Raw genomic sequence first — 14826 nt, forward strand, 5'->3', positions numbered from 1 at the left:
AACCTTTTAGTTAAAAATAAAGATGTGGTTTAAACATATATGATAATGAGACACCAACCCAATCTAGAGGTGAACATAGTAAGGCTTAAATAGACAAGGCTGTAGGTTAAACCTTTTTGAGTGTATAAAAATGATAGAATATATGAAGAATGTGGCCATGGAACACACATAATACCGCCTTTCGGATATAATGTTATAACGGAATATAATTCAACAACGGTACAAGTGATATACATGTAACCAAAGTTTATACTTGATCTGAGTTTTGTGGTAACAATCATTGAGTACAAGTGTCCTTACATTTGGTAAGGCAAACTAAAGTTAGAGAACGGAAACTAATTTCAAAGCGTATGGGCGTACAGATGGACATGGGTAACAATTAATGTCCCTCTACTACGGCGGGGGCATAAACATCACTTCACAAATATCTTAGAGACTTTTTTAATAGATGAAATTATTAGAAACAGCAACACATGTCTAGTATATCTATCGAATTTCCATGTAGTTGTTTTCATAAAATGGCACAAGTGTTGTGTCTGGTATTTTACAGACTTTTATCTCACAGTTTGCATAAATAGGCATTTGACCAGGCAATGTTTTGCCAAGTACCTGCCAAGTACCAGACAAAGGTGAAAACTTGCGTATGACGTCATTGAGTTTAGCGTTTGTGTTTACACCTCCGACAAGATATACAGCATTCCCACACGTGAACATACCAAATTCTTTACTAACCAGATTTTGTCTCTGTAGTTCCTGAATTAAATTGTGCTGTGTATTGAATTTTAAGAAATCACCATTACTAGAAGCAATGTAAATGTCTTTTCCAAGTACACACGTTCTGATTTGTTGGGTTTTCACTGGTAATGTAGCAATTATATTGATGCTTGGTAAATCTGGATTGAAAAGACAAACCGCAAGTTCATGTTCTTGAAAAAGATCGTGTTGATCGAATGCGGCAAAAATGTAAACTGCATTTCCAACGGAAACACATGACAAATTTGTCGTGTGAACGTTCAAAGGAAAGGACGCAACTATTCTCCATGTATTCTTGTTGACATTGTACTCCTCAATATCCGTGATCCTTTGACCCCGGTAAATCCCACCAATCACAAAACAATTCCCAGCATGTCCCACAAGAGTAAAACTGCATCGATGGCATGTCAAAGGTTTGCACGCTTTGTTTTTATTCATAATTGTATCATATTTGAAAAATGTTTTCCCACAAGTCCAGTATAAGAACGAGGTATCTTCCTTTGAATCGTGCAGGCAACAAGCTTTGAATTCGGCACTTATTTCCTTACCTTGTTCCAGATACCTGTGACATTTTACGTTCTGTTCTGAATCCAAAACAACAACTTGTACTGCCCGTTTCGATATATTCACTGTAAATACTGCATTATATCGATTGTAACTAAAATCGTTTGCAAGGATACAGTTATTTTCTGAAATGTAACTTTCGTTACCGACGACACATTTATGAGATTCTTCACTCACTGTTTTGCAAACAAGGCTTTCGATTATTTTAATGGCGGCATCTTGGAGTGATTGTAATGCATATCGTTCCGCTATTAAAAGCAAGCTACGGCAGTTTGCTGGACACAAAGCGATAATCAGCTTTTCTTCGATGGCATATTTCAACTGACTTGAATGCTTGGAATTCGTTAAAATCTGCACTATATTTTCAACCCCTGACTCATCACTCTCTCCTCTAGCTTCACCAAAGATGATTTCTTTGTTATATAAGTTATCTTTTCGATTTATATTATATGATTTTCCTGAGGAAATCTCGTTTTTGTTTAAGTTCCTTGTTCTATCCGTGCAGCTATTACTGTTATAAGTATTATTGTTTATTCCGACAGTAGATCCGATTTTGTTGTAAATTCTATCCATTTCAATTCCAATTTAATCTCAGTATCTCACCACGTTTATTCCAATGCTGTTCCAATTCCAAACATAACATAATAATTCCACGTTTGTATAAAAACTGAAAATAAATAGATTTGGTGTACAGTTCAACAATGTTTCAGGGAACAAAGCAAAGACGTCTTTCACAGTATAAAGACAACATGGAGTTGTTTACAAGCTGTTCAGATTTAAAAGATAGCGTTTGTTTTTTATTCAGTTATTGACCTACAAACCATGGAAATCCATTGGTGATATCATATCTTAATTTTGAAAATCGACCAGTTATAAATGTTACATGTTTATTTTACCTGTACTTCAGTTAAAACGTAAAATGAAATTACATTTTGCACCACAAATAGGACTATATATTTTGTACTTTAACACAAACATTGTATTTATTCGATTTTATCACTTGTGTAATTTTTCCTTATTTTTTTTTTCTTAAAGATAGATATTCTGTGTAAGAAAATAATATATTTGTAGGAAACTATTGCATGCGGCTTAATTAATTTTTCTCTAAATTTTTAGGTTATTTCTATCTTTGCAGAAATATGAAATTTTACAGTTTTTAAAAGTGAACAATAGAAAATAGCGTTTAACAAAATAACAAACCATTTGTTCTTTGAAACTACAGTTCTGAAGCATGCACGTTTTCTCTCGGAATACATTTTCCAGCCAGTACTATCTTTAATTTTGTAGACCCCAATCTTGACCCTCACCCTTGTTACTATTTAAATGCATTCACAAAAGCAGTAAAATAATCTGTAATGGGTTATAAAGACTCCGTTATAAACCCTATTCCTATATAACCAAATCAACACCAAGTGGAGCAACACTTTTTTCAGAGCTACATTTTAAAATTCTATTTCGACTTTTTGCTATGCAAACTTATTGATTTCGAGGGAGGTTTTATTCCTTAATCATGACAATTGCGATTTCTACGTTAATATCATCCTCTTTGTACGCCGAGGGGTACGATTCAAGAGGGGGCTGGAGCGTTACCCTTTGCTTGCAAAGATGAATATAATTTTATATATATAGTATATCATCATGAATCAAAAGTGGGTTATCAAGAACTTACAGGTAACTTTTATTTCTCCTATTGTAAATGATTTGTTTGGTTGTTGTTAAGTAAACTTGCATGGATATATTTATAAAACAACATCTCATTTGTGTTCGAGTCATGTGGATAATACATTGATAACCTTTCAAATCTAACAAATCTATATTTAGAAAACTATTTTTATATTTTTGCAACTAAAATTTCCGTTTTACCCGTATAACACTGAATACGTTCCACGGAATAATTAGTGTAGATCATAAACATTAATATATCAATATTTAATATAAAAGGACAATAGTGACTGGGTGCGTAGTGTACTGTGTTTCTGTAATATTTTGGGAATTTAAGGATATTTGCTACTCTGTTTCAAAATAATAAGCTGTTTTAAAGACTGTTCTTAAACGATAGTATATATAAATAAAGGAACTAAAAAAATCAGAAAAAAATAAAGGTTCATTGTTCTTGATGCTCAAAGCCAAATTGTTGGAATAAAAAAATACTTAAAGTAAAATTAAAAGCAACAGTAGAAGGGCTTTTCTCATTGTTGAAGGCCGTACGGTGACCTATAATTGCTAATGTTTGTGTCATTTTGGTCTTTTGTGGATATTTGTCTCATTGGCAATCATACCACATCTTCATTTTTATACTAGTAACGAAGGGTTCAAATGTATAATGTAAGTATTTGAAAAAGCATGTTACTAAAAATATACAGCAATAGACTGTTTTTATTGACATTTATATTAAGAAATGAATTCAATTTAGTCACTAAAAAGACCGGTGACAGCTTATTTTATTTTGAATAGTATTACTTAATTTTACGATAAAATGTCAAAAGGGGTTGTCATCTATTTTACAAATTTTAAGGTAAGGTAAAACATTTTCTAAATTTAGTATGTTCTTAACAGTTTGATGTATTGAATACCTTTGTCTAAAATTAAGACATCTGTTTAGTTTGATAAAGAACGCGTGGACAGGATGTTGCACCACTAGAGGAAACATGTTTGTTTATTGTCTCGAGTGAGATTACACAACAATCACCACTTAAAGCCTTAAATAACTGCAGATAATATTTTCGTCTGTCAACGAACGCAAACCACACTCCTTAATTTAAAGGTCGACAACTTGCATATTTGTAACACTCCCAAACGTGTCCTTCCCCCCAAACGTGTCCGATTCCCTTAAACGTGTCTTTTCTCCCTAAACGTGTCCGAAATGTACAATATTCCCCAAACGTGTCCGAATTCATAACCCCCAAACGTGTCCGATAAATGTTATTCGCCAAAACGTGTCCAATATTTAACGCCAGAACGTCTCGTGTCTTTCAGCGTTAATACATGTATCTCCAAAATAAAATCGCTGATAACGTTTACGGCAATTTTATGATGGGGACACGGGTGCCAAAGTTTTCATTTATTAGCTTTTATTAGTTAATTAAATAAAGGTTTTTAATGAATATCATAATTCAAAATTTAGTCTGTAATTGTTAATTAATTTTCGACTGAAATTACTTATTGTTCAGTTGCAAGTATTTCAAACTCATTGAGAGCGAACCTGCACATAATTATAGAGCTGAATTAATCGGTGACTTTGTAAATTATTTTGAACTTATAAACTTCGATGATACTTTTTAAATTTATCCGAATATTGCCTGGCGGGCGTTAAGCAGCGTTTTTTTTTTACTTTTGTTAATATACTAGTCAACAAAAGAAACGAAACGATACACGACTTTGAAATAAAATTTATCAAAAAGTATTAAATATAAAATAAAATGAGATACACTAATTTAAAAAGCTTTCATTTGCAATGAAAATCAAAACCTGTATACATTTTAACGATTTCTCGTGGGGCCGAACTTTGCTTAACAAATAAACAAAGACACTGTATGATTTTTAAAAACAAATAGATGGCAAACACTTTCTGTACCTTTAAATGAGAGGTTGGCATCATTAGTTGGAATTCTGTTTTTAAAATTGTCGTTTTATGTAAATTTTGTAAAAAAAAATAAAAATCGCAAAACAACGTCACGAAAGCAAAAAATATTTCCATAATAATTGAGTATAACTTCCTTCAATATTGGTCCAATGAACGGAAAACTTTATCTTTAATTTGGAAAAAAAAGTCTTGTATCGTTTCTTTTGTTAACTAGTATGTATAGTTCTCCATCTGAATTTGTGTATATTTCAAAAACTCATCAAATCATAAACTGGTTATCCTTTTTTTTTTATATAAATTTTAGGTTTTCAGCATCACTAAAGATACACGATCAAGAGACATAACGTCCAGTGCCAAATATTTCATTCATTGGTTTTATAGATTCTTTTTATAAATATGAATGTTATGTGATCAACGCCGGTTATTAGTGGTTACCGTAATTGCAAATTTAATTTGTACTGTATAAATTCATTTTCTAGACTGTTGATAGCGTATTGTCCAGTTCTAAGTACTCTGTGCATATTTAGAGCGAAATAGTTTTACATTTGCTGTATAAATTAACTTTAGACTGTTGATAGCGTATTTCCAGTTGCAAGTGTTTCATGCATATCTAGAGAACATTATGGTTTAATGATTTTACTGTTCTATACTGTTTAAATTATCTTTAAACTGATGATTGTGTGTTGTCCAGTTGCAAGTATTTCATGCATATTTAGAGAGAACATAGGTTACAAGTTTTTATTTTTTTACATTTGTACTGTATAAATTTATTTTAGACTGTTGATCGTCCAGTTGCCGGTGTTTCACATTATTTAAAGAGAATAAACAAATTTTGATGTGCAGAGAAAGGGGCACTTTCATCCGTTAACTGTACAGTTTAACTAAACATGTTTGCTTACAATTTACATACAACATAGCCGAAATGACGCCCCCACTTTTACCCAGTTTTTTCGGCCGGTTTAAAAAAGTACCTTATCTATATTTTTAATAAATGGTAAAAATAGTATACGTTAAAGGAATAGCAATAACCAAATAAAGCTTGATATGGACACATTTTTGGGATTGGACACGTTTGGGGGTAGGTTGGGAAATGGACACGTTTGGGCGTTTATACAAATCACACGCTTTGGCGATGTTTTTAACTAGACATGTTTTGCAGTTCAGTGACGTCAATGTGGACACGTTTGGGGGATTCGGACACGTTTCTGAGTGTTACATATATTGTGGGAGATGATAAAAATAGTAGTATTTACTATAACTATTATGGAAATTTATTTGAGGTCATGAACAAAATGAGACATGGGATAGGCTAAAAAGACCGCAAAAGATGTCCTACAATTGATATGTCAAACTTTTATTTTTATATATTATAATTGGGTATGTTTTTAACATATATTGAAGGTTACAATTTCCCTGAAGATTTGGCAAAGTTATTGATGACCAATAAAACTTAGATCTCAGAAAAAATCTGAAAGATAACTGTAAAAAAAAGTCCACTTAAGAATTGAATGCTTCTTTTTGTAAATTCATTGGTGGGTAAAAGCGTTGACCGAAGCACATTTTGTATGAAGCGCAGAAGCGCTTCATTCTAAAAATGTGCGCACGGTCAACGCTTTTACAACCCTATGAAGTTACATTTTTAGCTATGATTAAGAAAACACGAATTTTATATTTTTATCTACCTGTGCACTTTATTGTGGGACCATGTGTTATCGTGAATGAAAAGTTGTATTGGGTGATGCAATTGCTTATGGAATAACACGTAATGTGCAGTTAGCCAATCGGAATAAAGTATTATAATGAAACATACATCTAATGTAATTATTCATAAGTAAAATGCGGAAAAAAAATAATATTTTCAAAACTTTGCTCGTGATACTATATTTTGGTTATAAACAAGCTTAATTCTCTCCAAACAACATAAAATTCAATGGAAGTTTGACAAAGTTATTGGTGATTAAAATATACCACATACTGAGCCTAAATGTTGACACCGCTGACACTGGGGTCGACAACAGAAACTAGAATAGTTTTGTCTCCCTTCTGCGACGCTAATCTCTTAGAGGGAGGGGGCGAGATTGACTTTAAACACTTTTTACACCTTTCCCTTCTGTTTCTCGTGAAATCATCGTGTCTTGAACTCTCCATTACACTGTTTACTTTTTTAAATATTGTATATTGGCAGCAAATTGTCATTAATTTATTGGTTTTTATTGTTGTGTTGTTGCCTCGCTAACGTCTGTCGTAGTGTTTTTTCAAAAATGATAACTACATGTATTTGCAGATATAGTTGTAATTCAAACATTATTGCCCGCTAAGTGGGTACTTACCTTTTAAGTTGATTTCTGTTAGAAATAAGTAACAATCCCTGCCCTTCAAATTTAAAATATCACTATATTCGGAAAAAAGAGATCAACATGTTTCAGGATTACTATCATAATGTATGATGAAGCAGAATATTCAAACGAATTAGTCACATCACTTTAGGCATTTTGGTGGCAGCGAATGCAATTTTCATTTAAAATACAAATGCTATCTTTTACAAGCTGTTGAGTTCGGCTGTATACATCATAGATATAGGAAGATGTGGTGTGAGTGCCAATGAGACAACTCTCCATCCAAATAACAATTTAAAAATTAAACCATTATAGGTTAAAGTACGGCCTTCAACACGGAGCCTTGGCTCACACCGAACAACAAGCTATAAAGGGCCCCAAAATTACTATATATTTAATCAATACGGCTTATTTGTCTCTTTTTTACATTTGCGTTAACGAATGACTAAATAATGTTTTATTTTTTCAACTTTATTTTAAATGACAAAAAACATATAAATGGTTAAAGCTGCTGTACAGCAACAAAAAACTCGGAATAATTATTTCTGTATATAAAGAAAGATTTTTTATATAGATATAGGAAGATGTGGTGTGAGTGCCAATGAGACAACTCTCCATCCAAATAACAATTTAAAAAGTAAACCATTATAGGTTAAAGTACGGCCTTCAACACGGAGCCTTGGCTCACACCGAACAACAAGCTATAAAGGGCCCCAAAATTACTAGTGTTAAACCATTCAAACGGGAAAACCAAATGTCTTAAATCTATATAAACAAAACGAGAAACGAGAAACACGTATATATATTACATAAACAAACGACAACTACTGTACATCAGATTCCTGACTTAGGACAGGTGCAAACATTTTAAAGAATTTTTTGTAGTACTTAACTTGATTTTATATCTGAACTTACATGAAATTGACCACTACCGTAGTTCTGTCAGGATCTATTTTCAAGTACCAATCAATATTGGGTGAAGGTAGATTTCGTTTTGACAACAGATACATGCATCAATTTTCTATTATTATTAGTTGCTTCAAAATATTTATTTAAACAAATTTCGCAATACACATCTCTTTTCAAATATAATATAACATTTTAACGTTTATAGCTATAGTGTCGTGTGTCATTTCAATAGCCAGTGACGTCAATACCAATATGACGAGTGTACACAGCCTTGACCAACTTTTATTTGTTATTTATATCATTTAAAATACGCCAGATAAACATGACCTTCAGCCTAAATGTAAAGTTTCTGTAGTGTCAAGTATATTTTTAGATATAAACATACTATTTTTAGAATTAAGTCTTTAGTTTTAGTTATTTTGGTAACTGGATCTTCAATAACCATATTTTGAAATACACAATATCTGATTTCATTTTGCTTCAACGCCCGAATTCTGAAAATAGATCATACACACAGCGTTTCTTTACACTATAAAAGTTATATTTCCACTAAACAAATAAAAAAAGTTGACCATCATGACGGCACCAGGTTAACCAGAAAAGATGCATAGGTATTACAAATTGTTCCAATATACGAAAACCTGAAGTTGATACTCACGACTGCATCAAGTTAACCAGAGAAATTGCATAGGTGCCTAAACTCCCCCTTTCTATTTCGAGGTAAGGGAGCTACCATTTGATTTTTATGGGGGGGGGGGGGGGGGGGGGGCTAGGATGAAATTTAAAAAAAATAGGCAGGACAGGAGTTTGGAGTAAAAAAAAAAGGCAGGATGAGACACTTGCAAAAAAAAAAAGTCAGGGCGACAATTTAGGTAAAAAAAGTCAGGATAAAAAAAAAAAAAAAGGCACGACCGAACAGAGTGAAAAATAAAAAGGCAGGACAGAGATTACAGCTAAAAAAAAAAGGCAGGACAAAAATTTTCATCCTAGCCCCCCCATAAAAATCAAATGGTAGCTCCCTAACTATGATTGAACACATTGCAGAACGTTTAGGTTAAAATAATTCTGTCATTCAATACCAGATGCGGATCCAAATCTTAAAAGAAGGAGCCCAGGACCCCCAAAGTAGGCATCATGTAGATTAGATAATTAAAAAGGTCTATGTGGTAACCATTTATATGCAGGTTAATGAGGAGGACACGGGCATTCTGTCCCATAATGATAAATCAACCTGAGTCCTCCAACCCATTCCTTGAAAGCTGGATGGCTGATTTTGATTTAATATAATTCAAGAGTTATTAATATGCTTGGCCTGTTTTAAAAACACTTGTTTTAATTTCAACATGATACTCTCAAGACCTTATGTTGTCTTTCTGTTTGGTGAATATCTTTTGCTAGCAATTATCTCCAACTTCGTTCCTTATTTGGTTGGAGAGTCAATAATATGCTGGGTCGTTATAAACAAAACAGTCGTCGTGTTAATGCATGTAACTATGATGAGTTTATAATTTACGGTATTTTTCGTGTTTTCCTCGAATGTGAACTACCAATTTAGACTTGTACCTATATTACATGAACAACAAAAGAGTTGCCACATGTGGAGCGGTATACGTAGCTGCACACTATTCTGGAGCACATGAGATCAGCCATGGCCTTGAAGGCATAAAACTTTGCTCAGTGCTCGGAGCACAAAAATCATGCTAAAAACATGAAATCAAGCATTTTGATTGGTTGATTTCGAGTACAGTACAAAAAACTGACTCGGAAGTTTTATGACTGCTAGGCCTGGTTTTTTCAAGGAACGTGTTGCTCTGTCTTTAGTATAGTACATGACGCGTTTTATGTACTATTGCTTTTTGTTGTTGTTGTTTTGTTTTTTTTTCTTGTTTTTTTTTTGCCTTAGCAAATGTCAGTTTAGAGTAAACATAATTTTATTATGAATTATACAAACTACATTTTGTATGTACACATTCTCAATCCTTTTCAATGAGCTTTCTTATGTATATACATTGTAAGATGCATGGTATTCTACATGTAAATGATATTGGTAGAAGAACTGCTGTGGTGACACAGTTGTCGTATTGTCGAGTTAACCAGAGATACGACATGATGACTACAGTTCTAAAATTATGAAAGTTTTTTTTATTCTATTTTTAGATATACATTGACAAAAAAACACCATAAGGTAAACATTACACAATAACAAATCGTAATATAAAAAGTCGGTTATTTAAACATGGAAGCTAAAAATTTATATATTATAAATAGCTCAAGTTATTGCGAAATTTTATATATAAATCTGTGTTGCAAAATTTTAAAAATACATCTTTTCCGATCTCGTACACAAAACCCAATGTTGTGGATGATGTTTAAAAAATCATGTCCAGTGGCAAATAGTTATACATGTTCGGGACGATAGGGACAAGAAGAAGTTGACATAAAAAGACATGATTTCGCTTAAAAGGGGGGACTTTTATAACATAATATGTCTTCCATGAACAAGTGTTTGCAACTGCCATGCAGTACAAGCGAATGATTTTTATGTCCCATTTATGGGCATTATGTTTTCTGGTCTGTGAGTCCGTTCGTCCGTCTGTGCGTTTGTTCGTGCGTATGTCCATATTCAGGTTAAAGTTTTTGATTAAGTTGAAGTTCAATCAACTTAAACCTTAGTACGCATGTTCCCTATGATATGATCTTTTTTTAATTGTTGTGCTAAATTAAAGTTTTGATCCCAATTTCACTGTCCAATAAACATAGAAAATGATAGTGTGATGGGGCATCAGTGTACTATGGACAAATTCTTGTTTTATATGCTTCACAAACAAGAATATATGGTCATATTGTATTATTTTGGCAAGGAACTTTCTTTAATACAGTCTTGGAAAATCAACAGGATTAAGATACGCGGAAATAATCAACATAAAAAAGAGGGTGTTTTATTGCTGTTCTAGGGTAGTCCGTTTTAAAAATCCTTGGCGTAGAGCCAGCCTACATGAATATATGAATTCTGATGCAGACTGGCATGCGCAAAGCGAGTTTCAATAAGAGACGAAACGCATTGCAACACCAAACGGTGCTGGTGTTTTATAACTCTAGTGCATTAAGATGTCTTAAGATACCCGATATAAATACCAATAATCCATCATATTCTTTTTGATAGTACATATACTTTGTTTATTTTGATGTTAATGTGCATGTCACTGAGTTTAAGGTCACATCATGGATGCGGTTAAGTGTTCTACAAATCACATGCTATTTTAGTACAGTGTTTACATCATTACTCAGGTATATATTTTTGTTTATGAATGAATGAAATATATGTACCTATATTTGTGACCGCTGACATCATTTTGAATATTCTCGTATCTTACGTATATTTTAATCCCTAAATATTTCACATTATTTGAAAGGTAAAGTTTGTTAAAGTTAAATGATTCTTAAATCAGTATTTTGTTAAGCTCTAAAAACCGCGACATACATCACGATCTTTATCTTTAAAATTAAAAATAAGCCAGCGTTCCTTGTGTGGCTCTCCAATACTGTTCCAATCCACTCATTGCTACTGCTGTATCAATATTCAATCTAAAACCAAACAGCTAAAATGTATCTGTGAGGCTTTAACTTGCTGCATTTTTGTTTTAATACTCATTTGTGTTTTTATACTCAACGGCTAGTTTGCTTAGGCACTCACCACTTATTGCTTTTGAAAAGGGTAATGTTTTTTTTCTTTTTACAGGGACACACAGTTTTATTCAACTGTATCAAATTCAAGCAATACATTAGAAAATCTCTGATAATAAATATGCAAATAAAATTTAACTACAAAAAGTACATAAAACAAATAAGTAATGATTAGACTCGTTCACCAAGCTTATTTAAAATGTAAAATCTTTTCTGAAAATATACGCATTTTCTACAAATTTTAAAATGACAGTTGATATTTACACATTTCATTATAAAAATAAAATAAATTCTTTCAAAAGGGATGACATACGTCTCGTATTTTAAATGTTATGTGCTTTGCCTGAGTAGATAATCATATTAACTTCTTTTCAAATTATACCAAAAGCGTCTTGTATAAGTATATTAATAAAAAGCTTACATTGAAAGAAAATGACTGTAAATAATAACCAAAATATTATTAAAGTCCCCTAGTGGTAAATCCACATAAATTAAAAAAGTAAATACTAAGTCCTGCACTTAGAGTATTGACCTATTAAAAGCAGTAATAATGGTTTGATAAAAAGTCTATAGGTAGCAACAACATTATGTTTACATCTGATGTGTGAAAGAAAATAAATTTCTATGCATATTGTCTGTTATCAATTTTCACATTCACAAGGTACCAAAGAGAAGATAGAAGATATTTTATTTCCAGTTATGGGCCCCAATGGGCATCAACATTAAAACATTAATAATTTACATAATACACTAAAACAATGAGATAAAAAAAATCAAACTATTTAAGTTCTTAATAAATATGTAGATAAAGAATCTAATATAGTATTTTTTTTTTTTAAATATAATGCATTTTAATGCAAGCGTGGTTTATATATAGATAAACAAACAAGCAGCCCAAAATGAAAGTAAAAATAGACATCCATTATATGTACAATGTATAGTACACAATAAGTTGGATCAATTAAACAATCATATAATAACTAGCCAAAAATAAAGCAGAAGTTTTAAAGCATGTCTATGACTATCGTCTGCGTTTTGTAACCGGAGAGCACGATACTGATTTAAATAACACATTGTCATCTCCGGGAATCAAAACCGGGATCTTTGTGTATTTCGTTGATTGATTGATTGTTGGTTGCTTAACGTCCAGTGGCAAATAGTGGCTGCATGTCCAGGACGATTGTGTGTTTCAAGCCAGCGCCCTTACAGATCGTGAATGAGCTAATTTAAAAAGATTAATTCAGTAGTGTAATATATTAAGTGACTCGGTTATTGATCGCAAAAAGGAAAACATAGACAACAGAAACATCATCCCAGTGGCAAAACATTCATAACATATGTATCGGTACGACGCACTTAAATACCAGTTGTCAGTTTTAAAATTTATGGTGCAGAAAATACATATAATTGTTGACTTTATTGTAGTTTATAATGATGCAAAGATAGACAATGGGTATGATAATATTGTGAAAAACCAGTTGTAATGGAAGGTGTTCTTATTTGATTTAATTTGATTATCACCTAGTAGTCACACTTGCATTGTCTACCCTTGGCTGACTTTTACCATCCTTGAGCTCGGGATGTATGTAGTTACGAATAAATGAGGTTGCGGTTGTGCGTAGTACTAGTGACACACACAAGTCATGATCCTGTTTCAATTTATTATATTTATCCGTGTCACAGAAGATATGTTTTGATTTATAAATTAAATGGAAAAACACAAATGATTAAGATTCATGATTAAACATTCCAACTTGTACCTATATATTAATAATAATAATCTTTATTGTCATGTAAACAAATTAAACAAATGTACTTCTACAACGAAATATATATACTTAATGTGGATCTCAATGAATTTTTCAAGTCAATGATAATAAGTCAAACCCGAAGTCCCGTGTTCTAGCAATGAGAAACACCTCGCCTCTTTCTTGTATTCACTCTATTTGTAGTCGTAGGTGGCTCATTTCAAGGCATACAATGTGCCATGCTTGATGTAAATGTACCATGCTTGATGTAAATGTACCATGCTTGATGTAAAATGTATCATGCTTGATGTACAATGTGCCATGTATGAAGTAAAATGTATCATGCTTGATGTACAATGTATCATGCTTGATGTAAAATATACCATGCTTGATGTACAATGTATCGTGCTTGATGTAAAATATACCATGCTTGCTGTACAATATATCATGCTTGATATACATGTACATATAAATATCAGTCAAATCACGTTTAATTTTGCAATTAAATTAATGTTCTATTTGTTCTTGTCCAGATTATCCATGAACAATTTGACACTGGAATTTAAACAATCAACAATATTCTGTCAATCAGATTTGTTTGCACGAGAGTTTGTCTATTTTTTCCGACTAAAATTTATAGAGAGACAGACATATGTTTTTTCTAATGTTCAATCCATGCTCTTACTGGTCCGAAGAAATCTGGATTTGTCGGTATGTTACGACAAATACCATTAGTGGAACATGATCTGTTTATCCTTTCGAAGCACCTGAGACCAAGACCGTTCTTTGGCTGGGTTGGAGTTGTTCAGCCTTTAGTTTTCTTTATGTATTAATTTCTTTGATTGTCTTTTCTTTTTTTTTACGTTGCCATGGCATTGTCAATAAGTTTTCACTTATCAGTTTGGCGCAAAAAAATCTCCAAAAACTGGAAACAAACTTTTTTTCCAAAAATAACCATAGCCCCCCCCCCCCCCCCCCCCCCCAGAAAATCAAATGGTTGCTGTCTAAGCAATTATAGGCAACCGTACGACCTTCAACAATGAGAAAAAACCCAAACATTATTGAAAGCTTTTTAAGGCACCGATATGAAAAATATGAAAAAAATCAGTTGATAATACTAACGGCTTTATATATGACAAAACAATTTACGAAAAACAAACGTGAAAAAAAAATCACAAAAAAAACTTAACTCCTAGAAAATTCAAAGAATAAACGTAAGTCCCTTATATATAATCAAATGGCAAATTCA

Source organism: Mytilus trossulus, chromosome 10 (genome assembly GCF_036588685.1).
Source record: "Mytilus trossulus isolate FHL-02 chromosome 10, PNRI_Mtr1.1.1.hap1, whole genome shotgun sequence".
NCBI classification, from domain to species: domain Eukaryota; kingdom Metazoa; phylum Mollusca; class Bivalvia; order Mytilida; family Mytilidae; genus Mytilus; species Mytilus trossulus.